General features: G+C 48.7%; 1 long non-coding RNA gene across 1 annotated transcript in view; it reads right to left on the bottom strand.

Annotated features, from left to right (window-relative positions):
• Window positions 1-7,672: 7,672 nt before the first annotated feature.
• LOC141172185 (uncharacterized) overlaps window positions 7,673-12,322 on the bottom strand; it is a 33,513-nt gene continuing 28,863 nt past the window's right edge. The window contains exons 2-3 of the long non-coding RNA XR_012252432.1: window positions 7,858-8,295; window positions 7,673-7,818 (exon numbers count right to left, since the gene is read on the bottom strand). This is a non-coding gene — a long non-coding RNA (uncharacterized lncRNA). The remainder of the gene's footprint in view (window positions 7,819-7,857; window positions 8,296-12,322) is intronic.

The raw sequence follows: 12,322 nt of genomic DNA, 5'->3' as shown, positions 1-12,322 counted from the left end.
TGTGTGATACTGTCTGCTGAGCCGTGTATCTAATCCTCTCCTGTGTGATACTGTCTGCTGAGCCGTGTATCTAATCCTCTCCTGTGTGATACTGTCTGCTGAGCCTTGTATCTAATCCTCTCCTGTGTGATACTGTCTGCTGAGCTGTGTATCTAATCCTCTCCTGCGTGATACCGTCTGCTGAGCCGTGTATCTAATCCTCTCCTGTGTGATACCGTCTGCTGAGCTGTGTATCTAATCCTCTCCTGTGTGATACTGTCTGCTGAGCCGTGTATCTAATCCTCTCCTGCGTGATACTGTCTGCTGAGCCGTGTATCTAATCCTCTCCTGTGTGATACTGTCTGCTGAGCTGTGTATCTAATCCTATCCTGTGTGATACTGTCTGCTGAGCCGTGTATCTAATCCTCTCCTGTGTGATACTGTCTGCTGAGCCGTGTATCTAATCCTCTCCTGTGTGATACTGTCTGCTGAGCCGTGTATCTAATCCTATCCTGTGTGATACTGTCTGCTGAGCCGTGTATCTAATCCTGTATGATACTGTCTGCTGAGCCGTGTATCTAATCCTCTCCTGTGTGATACCATCTGCTGAGCCGTGTATCTAATCCTCTCCTGTGTGATACTGTCTGCTGAGCCGTGTATCTAATCCTATCCTGTGTGATACTGTCTGCTGCGCCGTGTATCTAATCCTCTCCTGTGTGATACTGTCTGCTGAGCCGTGTATCTAATCCTCTCCTGTGTGATACTGTCTGCTGAGCTGTGTATCTAATCCTCTCCTGTGTGATACCGTCTGCTGGGCCGTGTATCTAATCCTCTCCTGTGTGATACCGTCTGCTGAGCTGTGTATCTAATCCTCTCCTGTGTGATACTGTCTGCTGAGCCGTGTATCTAATCCTCTCCTGCGTGATACTGTCTGCTGAGCCGTGTATCTAATCCTCTCCTGTGTGATACTGTCTGCTGAGCCGTGTATCTAATCCTATCCTGTGTGATACCGTCTGCTGAGCCATGTATCTAATCCTCTCCTGTGTGATACCGTCTGCTGAGCCGTGTATCTAATCCTCTCGTGTGATACTGTCTGCTCAGCCGTGTATCTAATCCTCTCCTGTGTGATACTGTCTGCTGAGCCGTGTATCTAATCCTCTCGTGTGATACTGTCTGCTCAGCCGTGTATCTAATCCTCTCCTGTGTGATACTCTCTGCTGAGCCGTGTATCTAATCCTCTCCTGTGTGATACTGTCTGCTGAGCCGTGTATCTAATCCTCTCCTGTGTGATACTGACTGCTGAGCCGTGTATCTAATCCTCTCCTGTGTGATACTGTCTGCTGAGCCGTGTATCTAATCCTCTCCTGTGTGATACTGTCTGCTCAGCCGTGTATCTAATCCTCTCCTGTGTGATACTGTCTGCTGAGCCGTGTATCTAATCCTATCCTGTGTGATACTGTCTGCTGAGCCGTGTATCTAATCCTCTCCTGTGTGATACTGTCTGCTGAGCCGTGTATCTAATCCTCTCCTGTGTGATACTGTCTGCTGAGCTATGTATCTAACCCTCTCCTGTGTGATACCGTCTGCTGAGCCGTGTATCTAATCCTCTCCTGTGTGATAACGTCTGCTGAGCCGTGTATCTAATCCTATCCTGTGTGATACTGTCTGCTGAGCCATGTATCTAACCCTCTCCTGTGTGATAACGTCTGCTGAGCCGTGTATCTAATCCTCTCCTGTGTGATACTGTCTGCTGAGCCGTGTATCTAATCCTATCCTGTGTGATACTGTCTGCTGAGCCGTGTATCTAATCCTCTCCTGTGTGATACAGTCTGCTGAGCCGTGTATCTAATCCTCTCCTGTGTGATACCGTCTGCTGAGCCGTGTATCTAATCCTATCCTGTGTGATACCGTCTGCTGAGCTGTGTATCTAATCCTCTCCTGTGTGATGCGGTCTGCTGAGCCGTGTATCTAATCCTATCCTGTGTGATACAGTCTGCTGAGCCGTGTATCTAATCCTCTCCTGTGTGATACTGTCTGTTGAGCCGTGTATCTAATCCTCTCCTGTGTGATACTGACTGCTGAGCCATGTATCTAATCCTCTCCTGTGTGATACCGTCTGCTGAGCCGTGTATCTAATCCTCTCCTGTGTGATACTGACTGCTGAGCCATGTATCTAACCCTCTCCTGTGTGATACTGTCTGCTGAGCTATGTATCTAATCCTCTCCTGTGTGATACTGTCTGTTGAGCCGTGTATCTAATCCTCTCCTGTGTGATACTGACTGCTGAGCCATGTATCTAATCCTCTCCTGTGTGATACCATCTGCTGAGCCGTGTATCTAATCCTCTCCTGTGTGATACTGACTGCTGAGCCATGTATCTAACCCTCTCCTGTGTGATACTGTCTGCTGAGCTATGTATCTAATCCTCTCCTGTGTGATACTGTCTGTTGAGCCGTGTATCTAATCCTCTCCTGTGTGATACTGACTGCTGAGCCGTGTATCTAACCCTCTCCTGTGTGATACTGTCTGCTGAGCTATGTATCTAATCCTCTCCTGTGTGATACTGTCTGCTGAGCTATGTATCTAACCCTCTCCTGTGTGATACTGTCTGCTGAGCTATGTATCTAATCCTCTCCTGTGTGATAGTCTGTTGAGCTGTGTATCTAATCCTCTCCTGTGTGATACTGTCTGCTGAGCCGTGTATCTAACCCTCTCCTGTGTGATACTGTCTGCTGAGCCGTGTATCTAATCCTCTCCTGTGTGATACTGTCTGTTGAGCCGTGTATCTAATCCTCTCCTGTGTGATACTGTCTGTTGAGCTGTGTATCTAATCCTCTCCTGTGTGATACTGTCTGCTGAGCCGTGTATCTAATCCTCTCCTGTGTGATACTGTCTGCTGAGCCGTGTATCTAACCCTCTCCTGTGTGATACTGTCTGCTGAGCCGTGTATCTAATCCTCTCCTGTGTGATACTGTCTGTTGAGCTGTGTATCTAATCCTCTCCTGTGTGATACTGTCTGCTGAGCCGTGTATCTAATCCTCTCCTGTGTGATACTGTCTGCTGAGCCGTGTATCTAATCCTCTCCTGTGTGATACTGACTGCTGAGCCGTGTATCTAATCCTCTCCTGTGTGATACTGACTGCTGAGCCGTGTATCTAATCCTCTCCTGTGTGATACTGTCTGTTGAGCCGTGTATCTAATCCTCTCCTGTGTGATACAGACTTCTGAGCCATGTATCTAATCCTCTCCTGTGTGATACTGTCTGCTGAGCCGTGTATCTAATCCTATCCTGTGTGATACTGTCTGCTGAGCCGTGTATCTAACCCTCTCCTGTGTGATACTGTCTGCTGAGCCTTGTATCTAATCCTGTCCTGTGTGATACTGTCTGCTGAGCCGGGTATTTAATCCTGTCCTGTGTGTGATACTGTCTGCTGAGCCGTGTATCTAATCCTCTCCTGTGTGATACTGACTGCTGAGCCGTGTATCTAACCCTCTCCTGTGTGATACTGTCTGCTGAGCTATGTATCTAATCCTATCCTGTGTGATATTGTCTGCTGAGCCGTGTATCTAATCCTCTCCTGTGTGATACTGTCTGCTGAGCCGTGTATCTAATCCTATCCTGTGTGATACTGTCTGCTGAGCCTTGTATCTAATCCTGTCCTGTGTGATACTGTCTGCTGAGCCTTGTATCTAATCCTGTCCTGTGTGTGATACTGTCTGCTGAGCCGGGTATCTAATCCTATCCTGTGTGATACTGACTGCTGAGCTGTGTATCTAATCCTCTCCTGTGTGATACTGTCTGCTGAGCCGTGTATCTAATCCTGTCCTGTGTGTGATACTGTCTGCTGAGCCGTGTATCTAATCCTATCCTGTGCGATACTGTCTGCTGAGCTGTGTATCTAATCCTCTCCTGTGCAATACTGTCTGCTGAGCTGTGTATCTAATCCTATCCTGTGTGATACTGTCTGCTGAGCCGTGTATCTAATCCTGTCCTGTGTGTGATACTGTCTGCTGAGCCGTGTATCTAATCCTATCCTGTGCGATACTGTCTGCTGAGCCGTGTATCTAATCCTCTCCTGTGTGATACTGTCTGCTGAGCTGTGTATCTAATCCTCTCCTGTGCGATACTGTCTGCTGAGCCGTGTATCTAATCCTCTCCTGTGTGATACTGTCTGCCGAGCCGTGTATCTAATCCTCTCCTGTGTGATACTGTCTGCCGAGCCGTGTATCTAATCCTCTCCTGTGTGATACTGTCTGCTGAGCCGTGTATCTAATCCTATCCTGTGTGATACTGCCTGCTGAGCCGTGTATCTAATCCTCTCCTGTGTGATACTGTCTGCCGAGCCGTGTATCTAATCCTCTCCTGTGCGATACTGTCTGCCGAGCCGTGTATCTAATCCTCTCCTGTGCGATACTGTCTGCTGAGCCGTGTATCTAATCCTCTCCTGTGCGATACTGTCTGCTGAGCCGTGTATCTAATCCTCTCCTGTGTGATACTGTCTGCCGAGCCGTGTATCTAATCCTCTCCTGTGCGATACTGTCTGCCGAGCCGTGTATCTAATCCTATCCTGTGCGATACTGTCTGCCGAGCCGTGTATCTAATCCTATCCTGTGCGATACTGTCTGCCGAGCCGTGTATCTAATCCTCTCCTGTGTGATACTGACTGCTGAGCCGTGTATCTAATCCTCTCCTGTGTGATACTGTCTGCTGAGCTATGTATCTAATCCTATCCTGTGTGATACTGTCTGCTGAGCCGTGTATCTAACCCTCTCCTGTGTGATACTGTCTGCTGAGCCTTGTATCTAATCCTGTCCTGTGTGATACTGTCTGCTGAGCCGTGTATCTAATCCTGTCCTGTGTGTGATACTGTCTGCTGAGCCGGGTATCTAATCCTATCCTGTGTGATACTGACTGCTGAGCTGTGTATCTAATCCTCTCCTGTGTGATACTGTCTGCTGAGCCGTGTATCTAATCCTGTCCTGTGTGTGATACTGTCTGCTGAGCCGTGTATCTAATCCTCTCCTGTGTGATACTGACTGCTGAGCCGTGTATCTAATCCTCTCCTGTGTGATACTGACTGCTGAGCCGTGTATCTAACCCTCTCCTGTGTGATACTGTCTGCTGAGCCGTGTATCTAATCCTATCCTGTGTGATATTGTCTGCTGAGCCGTGTATCTAATCCTCTCCTGTGTGATACTGTCTGCTGAGCCGTGTATCTAATCCTATCCTGTGTGATACTGTCTGCTGAGCCTTGTATCTAATCCTGTCCTGTGTGATACTGTCTGCTGAGCCTTGTATCTAATCCTGTCCTGTGTGTGATACTGTCTGCTGAGCCGGGTATCTAATCCTATCCTGTGTGATACTGACTGCTGAGCTGTGTATCTAATCCTCTCCTGTGTGATACTGTCTGCTGAGCCGTGTATCTAATCCTGTCCTGTGTGTGATACTGTCTGCTGAGCCGTGTATCTAATCCTATCCTGTGCGATACTGTCTGCTGAGCTGTGTATCTAATCCTCTCCTGTGCAATACTGTCTGCTGAGCTGTGTATCTAATCCTCTCCTGTGTGATACTGTCTGCTGAGCCGTGTATCTAATCCTCTCCTGTGTGATACTGTCTGCTGAGCTCTGTATCTAATCCTCTCCTGTGTGATACCGACTGCTGAGCCGTGTATCTAATCCTCTCCTGTGTGATACTGTCTGCTGAGCCGTGTATCTAATCCTCTCCTGTGTGATACTGTCTGCTGAGCCGTGTATCTAATCCTCTCCTGTGTGATACTGACTGCTGAGCCGTGTATCTAATCCTCTCCTGTGTGATACTGTCTGCTGAGCCGTGTATCTAATCCTCTCCTGTGTGATACTGTCTGCTGAGCTCTGTATCTAATCCTCTCCTGTGTGATACCGACTGCTGAGCCGTGTATCTAATCCTCTCCTGTGTGATACCGTCTGCTGAGCCGTGTATCTAATCCTCTCCTGTGTGATACTGTCTGCCGAGCCGTGTATCTAATCCTCTCCTGTGTGATACTGTCTGCCGAGCCGTGTATCTAATCCTCTCCTGTGTGATACTGTCTGCCGAGCCGTGTATCTAATCCTCTCCTGTGCGATACTGTCTGCCGAGCCGTGTATCTAATCCTCTCCTGTGCGATACTGTCTGCCGAGCCGTGTATCTAATCCTCTCCTGTGCGATACTGTCTGCCGAGCCGTGTATCTAATCCTCTCCTGTGCGATACTGTCTGCTGAGCCGTGTATCTAATCCTCTCCTGTGTGATACTGTCTGCCGAGCCGTGTATCTAATCCTCTCCTGTGCGATACTGTCTGCCGAGCCGTGTATCTAATCCTATCCTGTGCGATACTGTCTGCCGAGCCGTGTATCTAATCCTATCCTGTGCGATACTGTCTGCCGAGCCGTGTATCTAATCCTATCCTGTGCGATACTGTCTGCTGAGCCGTGTATCTAATCCTCTCCTGTGTGATACTGTCTGCTGAGCCGTGTATCTAATCCTCTCCTGTGTGATACTGTCTGCTGAGCCGTGTATCTAACCCTCTCCTGTGTGATACTGTCTGCTGAGCCGTGTATCTAACCCTCTCCTGTGTGATACTGTCTGCTGAGCTGTGTATCTAATCCTCTCCTGTGTGATACTGTCTGCTGAGCCGTGTATCTAATCCTCTCTTGTGTGATACTATCTGCTGAGCCGTGTATCTAATCCTCTCCTGTGTGATACTGTCTGCTGAGCCGTGTATCTAATCCTCTCCTGTGTGATACTGTCTCCTGAGCCGTGTATCTAATCTTCTGCTGTGTGATACTGTCGGGGTAGGCTTTATCCCCGCGGAGGCTTTGTGGGGGGCTCCGCTGTCCCGGGAGGTTGGATCTCATTGCACTGGAGGCGATGAGAGAACAGGACATCCGGACCCCATATGATGATGTGTCCCTGGATAAGGGGGGATCTCTGGGTTACTTCGGGGGCTGATGGCCGCATGAGCCATGGTCACCACCGGCCGGGCAATATCTGGGGGTACACAGCCCCTATAAATGGGGGCCGGCGCCTGCTCGTAGAAGGCAATGTGTCGGTGCATATTCACACTGGGATAACGACAAATCCCTGCAGTCAGTAACTGGTAACACATGGACGTAACGGGGGCAACACTGAGAAAAAAAACAAAAACATAAAAGTGTGGGGAGACCCCCCAGCCACTGGAGGAACAGCTGTGAACCAGGTGGAGGTGACGCATCCAAGCTACAGGGCAAAGGACCAAAGTATCTCATCCCCAGAGAACAGTGTAATGTCTGCTGAGCCGTGTATCTAATCCTCTCCTGCGTGATACTGTCTGCTGAGCCGTGTATCTAATCCTCTCCTGTGTGATACTGTCTGCTGAGCCGTGTATCTAATCCTCTCCTGCGTGATACTGTCTGCTGCCCCTACAAGTGCAGAGTATGGGCGGCACCCTCCCCCGCCCTGGGTGCTGCGCGGGGGTCAGTGCGGAGGCTGCAGCGCAGCGCCCCCCTCCCCCCTGAGCAGACACTGCGCCTGACAGGCAGCAGAGCAGAAGCAGCTTTGGTGGTGACTGGAGGATAGGGCAGATGTGGGGGGCACGTTCTGGGTTGGGTGCGCAGGATCTAGTCGCTTCAGTATCAGCCAAATAAACTCATTTGAAGGAGACATTTTATTCAGTGTCCCCGGGGGCCTCTGCGCGGACGCGGCTCCTCGGGGGCCTCTGCGCGGACGCGGCTCCTCGGGGGCCTCGGCGCGGACGCGGCTCCTCGGGGGCCTCGGCGCGGACGCGGCTCCCCGGGGGCCTCGGCGCGGACGCGGCTCCCCGGGGGCCTCGGCGCGGACGCGGCTCCTCAGGGGACCTCGGCGCGGACGCGGCTCCTCAGGGGACCTCGGCGCGGACGCGGCTCCCCGGGGGCCGCACTCAGGGGCAGAGTCCAGTCCTGCAGCTCACAGAATGGGGGCAGCGATGGGATTGGTCACTCCGGGCGCACACATGACCCCAGCCTCCGGATCCAGCCTTTCAGCGTGTCAGCCAGGCCCCTCCACTCGGCGGTGCTGCTCGGGGTCTTCGCACACTTGTCCATTATACGGTGGGTGCCGGCGTCCTGCCAGTGATCAGTCCCAGGGGTCTTCATACAGCTGGTGAGGGGGGTATGGAGGAGTCGTCTGCTGGAGGGAACCGCGGGGGTCTGAGCCAAAGCCGTGGGGTCCAAACTGACAGGTAAGGGGGTTCCAGTGAGACAGACGCAGACCCCCAAATCACAGTCTATGAGGAAGGTGTGGTGGGAGGAAGACATGGCGGCTTCACGTTGACGGCTGAAGCAATCTGCGGGAGATGAGACCGGGGTAAGACGAGGGGCGTGGCACAGACGTGTGGGGGCGGAGCTCCACCCCCACAATGTCCCATACACAGGACTATAATATACACCCCCCACAATGTCCCATACACAGGACTATAATATACACCCCCCACAATGTCCCATATACAGGACTATAATATACACCCCCCACAATGTCCCATATACAGGACTATAATATACACCCCCCACAATGTCCCATATACAGGACTATAATATACACCCCCCCCCAATGTCCCATACACAGGACTATAATATACACCCCCCAATGTCCCATATACAGGACTATAATATACACCCCCCCACAATGTCCCATACACAGGACTATAATATACACCCCCCCACAATGTCCCATACACAGGACTATAATATACACCCCCCCACAATGTCCCATACACAGGACTATAATATACACCCCCCCACAATGTCCCATACACAGGACTATAATATACACCCCCCCACAATGTCCCATACACAGGACTATAATATACACCCCCCCACAATGTCCCATACACAGGACTATAATATACACCCCCCACAATGTCCCATATACAGGACTATAATATACACCCCCCCCACAATGTCCCATACACAGGACTATAATATACACCCCCCCCACAATGTCCCATACACAGGACTATAATATACACCCCCCACAATGTCCCATATACAGGACTATAATATACACCCCCCAATGTCCCATATACAGGACTATAATATACACCCCCCAATATCCCATATACAGGACTATAATATACACCCCCCACAATGTCCCATATACAGGACTATAATATACACCCCCCACAATGTCCCATATACAGGACTATAATATACACCCCCCCCCACAATGTCCCATATACAGGACTATAATATACACCCCCCACAATGTACCATATACAGGACTATAATATACACCCCCCCACAATGTGCCATATACAGGACTATAATATACACCCCCCCCACAATGTACCATATACAGGACTATAATATACACCCCCCACAATGTCCCATATACAGGACTATAATATACACCCCCCAATATCCCATATACAGGACTATAATATACACCCCCCAATATCCCATATACAGGACTATAATATACACCCCCCACAATGTACCATATACAGGACTATAATATACACCCCCCCACAATGTGCCATATACAGGACTATAATATACACCCCCCCCCCACAATGTCCCATATACAGGACTATAATATACAATCCCCACATTGTCCCATATACAGGACTATAATATACACCCCCCAATGTCCCATATACAGGACTATAATATACACCCCCCAATATCCCATATACAGGACTATAATATACACCCCCCACAATGTCCCATATACAGGACTATAATATACACCCCCCACAATGTCCCATATACAGGACTATAATATACACCCCCCCACAATGTGCCATATACAGGACTATAATATACACCCCCCCCCACAATGTACCATATACAGGACTATAATATACACCCCCCACAATGTCCCATATACAGGACTATAATATACACCCCCCACAATGTCCCATATACAGGACTATAATATACACCCCCCAATGTCCCATATACAGGACTATAATATACACCCCCCCACAATGTCCCATACACAGGACTATAATATACACCCCCCCACAATGTCCCATACACAGGACTATAATATACACCCCCCCACAATGTCCCATACACAGGACTATAATATACACCCCCCACAATGTCCCATACACAGGACTATAATATACACCCCCAATGTCCCATATACAGGACTATAATATACACCCCCCACAATGTCCCATACACAGGACTATAATATACACCCCCCCCACAATGTCCCATATACAGGACTATAATATACACCCCCCCACAATGTCCCATATACAGGACTATAATATACACCCCCCCCACAATGTCCCATATACAGGACTATAATATACACCCCCCCCACAATGTCCCATATACAGGACTATAATATACACCCCCCACAATGTCCCATATACAGGACTATAATATACACCCCCCACAATGTCCCATATACAGGACTATAATATACACCCCCCACATTGTCCCATATACAGGACTATAATATACACCCCCCCACAATGTCCCATATACAGGACTATAATATACACCCCCCACAATGTCCCATATACAGGACTATAATATACACCCCCCACATTGTCCCATATACAGGACTATAATATACAATCCCCACATTGTCCCATATACAGGACTATAATATACACCCCCCCACAATGTCCCATACACAGGACTATAATATACACCCCCCACAATGTCCCATATACAGGACTATAATATACACCCCCCACATTGTCCCATATACAGGACTATAATATACACCCCCCCACAATGTGCCATATACAGGACTATAATATACACCCCCCCCACAATGTCCCATATACAGGACTATAATATACACCCCCCACAATGTACCATATACAGGACTATAATATACACCCCCCACAATGTGCCATATACAGGACTATAATATACACCCCCCACAATGTGCCATATACAGGACTATAATATACACCCCCCACATTGTCCCATATACAGGACTATAATATACACCCCCCACAATGTCCCATATACAGGACTATAATATACACCCCCCACAATGTCCCATATACAGGACTATAATATACACCCCCCCCACAATGTGCCATATACAGGACTATAATATACACCCCCCACAATGTCCCATATACAGGACTATAATATACACCCCCCACAATGTACCATATACAGGACTATAATATACACCCCCCACAATGTGCCATATACAGGACTATAATATACACCCCCCACAATGTGCCATATACAGGACTATAATATACACCCCCCACATTGTCCCATATACAGGACTATAATATACACCCCCCACAATGTCCCATATACAGGACTATAATATACACCCCCCCACAATGTCCCATATACAGGACTATAATATACACCCCCCACAATGTCCCATATACAGGACTATAATATACACCCCCCCACAATGTCCCATATACAGGACTATAATATACACCCCCCACAATGTCCCATATACAGGACTATAATATACACCCCCCCACAATGTCCCATATACAGGACTATAATATACACCCCCCCCCACAATGTCCCATATACAGGACTATAATATACACCCCCCCCACAATGTCCCATATACAGGACTATAATATACACCCCCCACAATGTCCCATATACAGGACTATAATATACACCCCCCCACAATGTCCCATACACAGGACTATAATATACACCCCCCACAATGTCCCATATACAGGACTATAATATACACCCCCCACATTGTCCCATATACAGGACTATAATATACACCCCCCCACAATGTGCCATATACAGGACTATAATATACACCCCCCCCACAATGTCCCATATACAGGACTATAATATACACCCCCCACAATGTACCATATACAGGACTATAATATACACCCCCCACAATGTCCCATATACAGGACTATAATATACACCCCCCCACAATGTCCCATATACAGGACTATAATATACACCCCCCACATTGTCCCATATACAGGACTATAATATACACCCCCCACAATGTCCCATATACAGGACTATAATATACACCCCCCCACAATGTCCCATATACAGGACTATAATATACACCCCCCACAATGTCCCATATACAGGACTATAATATACACCCCCCCACAATGTCCCATATACAGGACTATAATATACACCCCCCACAATGTCCCATATACAGGACTATAATATACACCCCCCCACAATGTCCCATATACAGGACTATAATATACACCCCCCCCCCACAATGTCCCATACACAGGACTATAATATACACCCCCCCACAATGTCCCATACACAGGACTATAATATACACCCCCTCAATACACACAGTCAGTGACCGGTAGACAGGACGTCCCCTCCCCCGGTACCGGCGTCTCCTGCAGGTTGGGTTTC

This window comes from Phyllobates terribilis, unplaced genomic scaffold, assembly GCF_046119375.1.
Source record: "Phyllobates terribilis strain yellow unplaced genomic scaffold, ASM4611937v1 Scaffold_12__6_contigs__length_324123572, whole genome shotgun sequence".
Classification (NCBI taxonomy): domain Eukaryota; kingdom Metazoa; phylum Chordata; class Amphibia; order Anura; family Dendrobatidae; genus Phyllobates; species Phyllobates terribilis.
The sequence above is the reverse complement of the archived record's forward strand: the minus strand, read 5'-3'. Positions and strand labels throughout refer to the sequence as shown.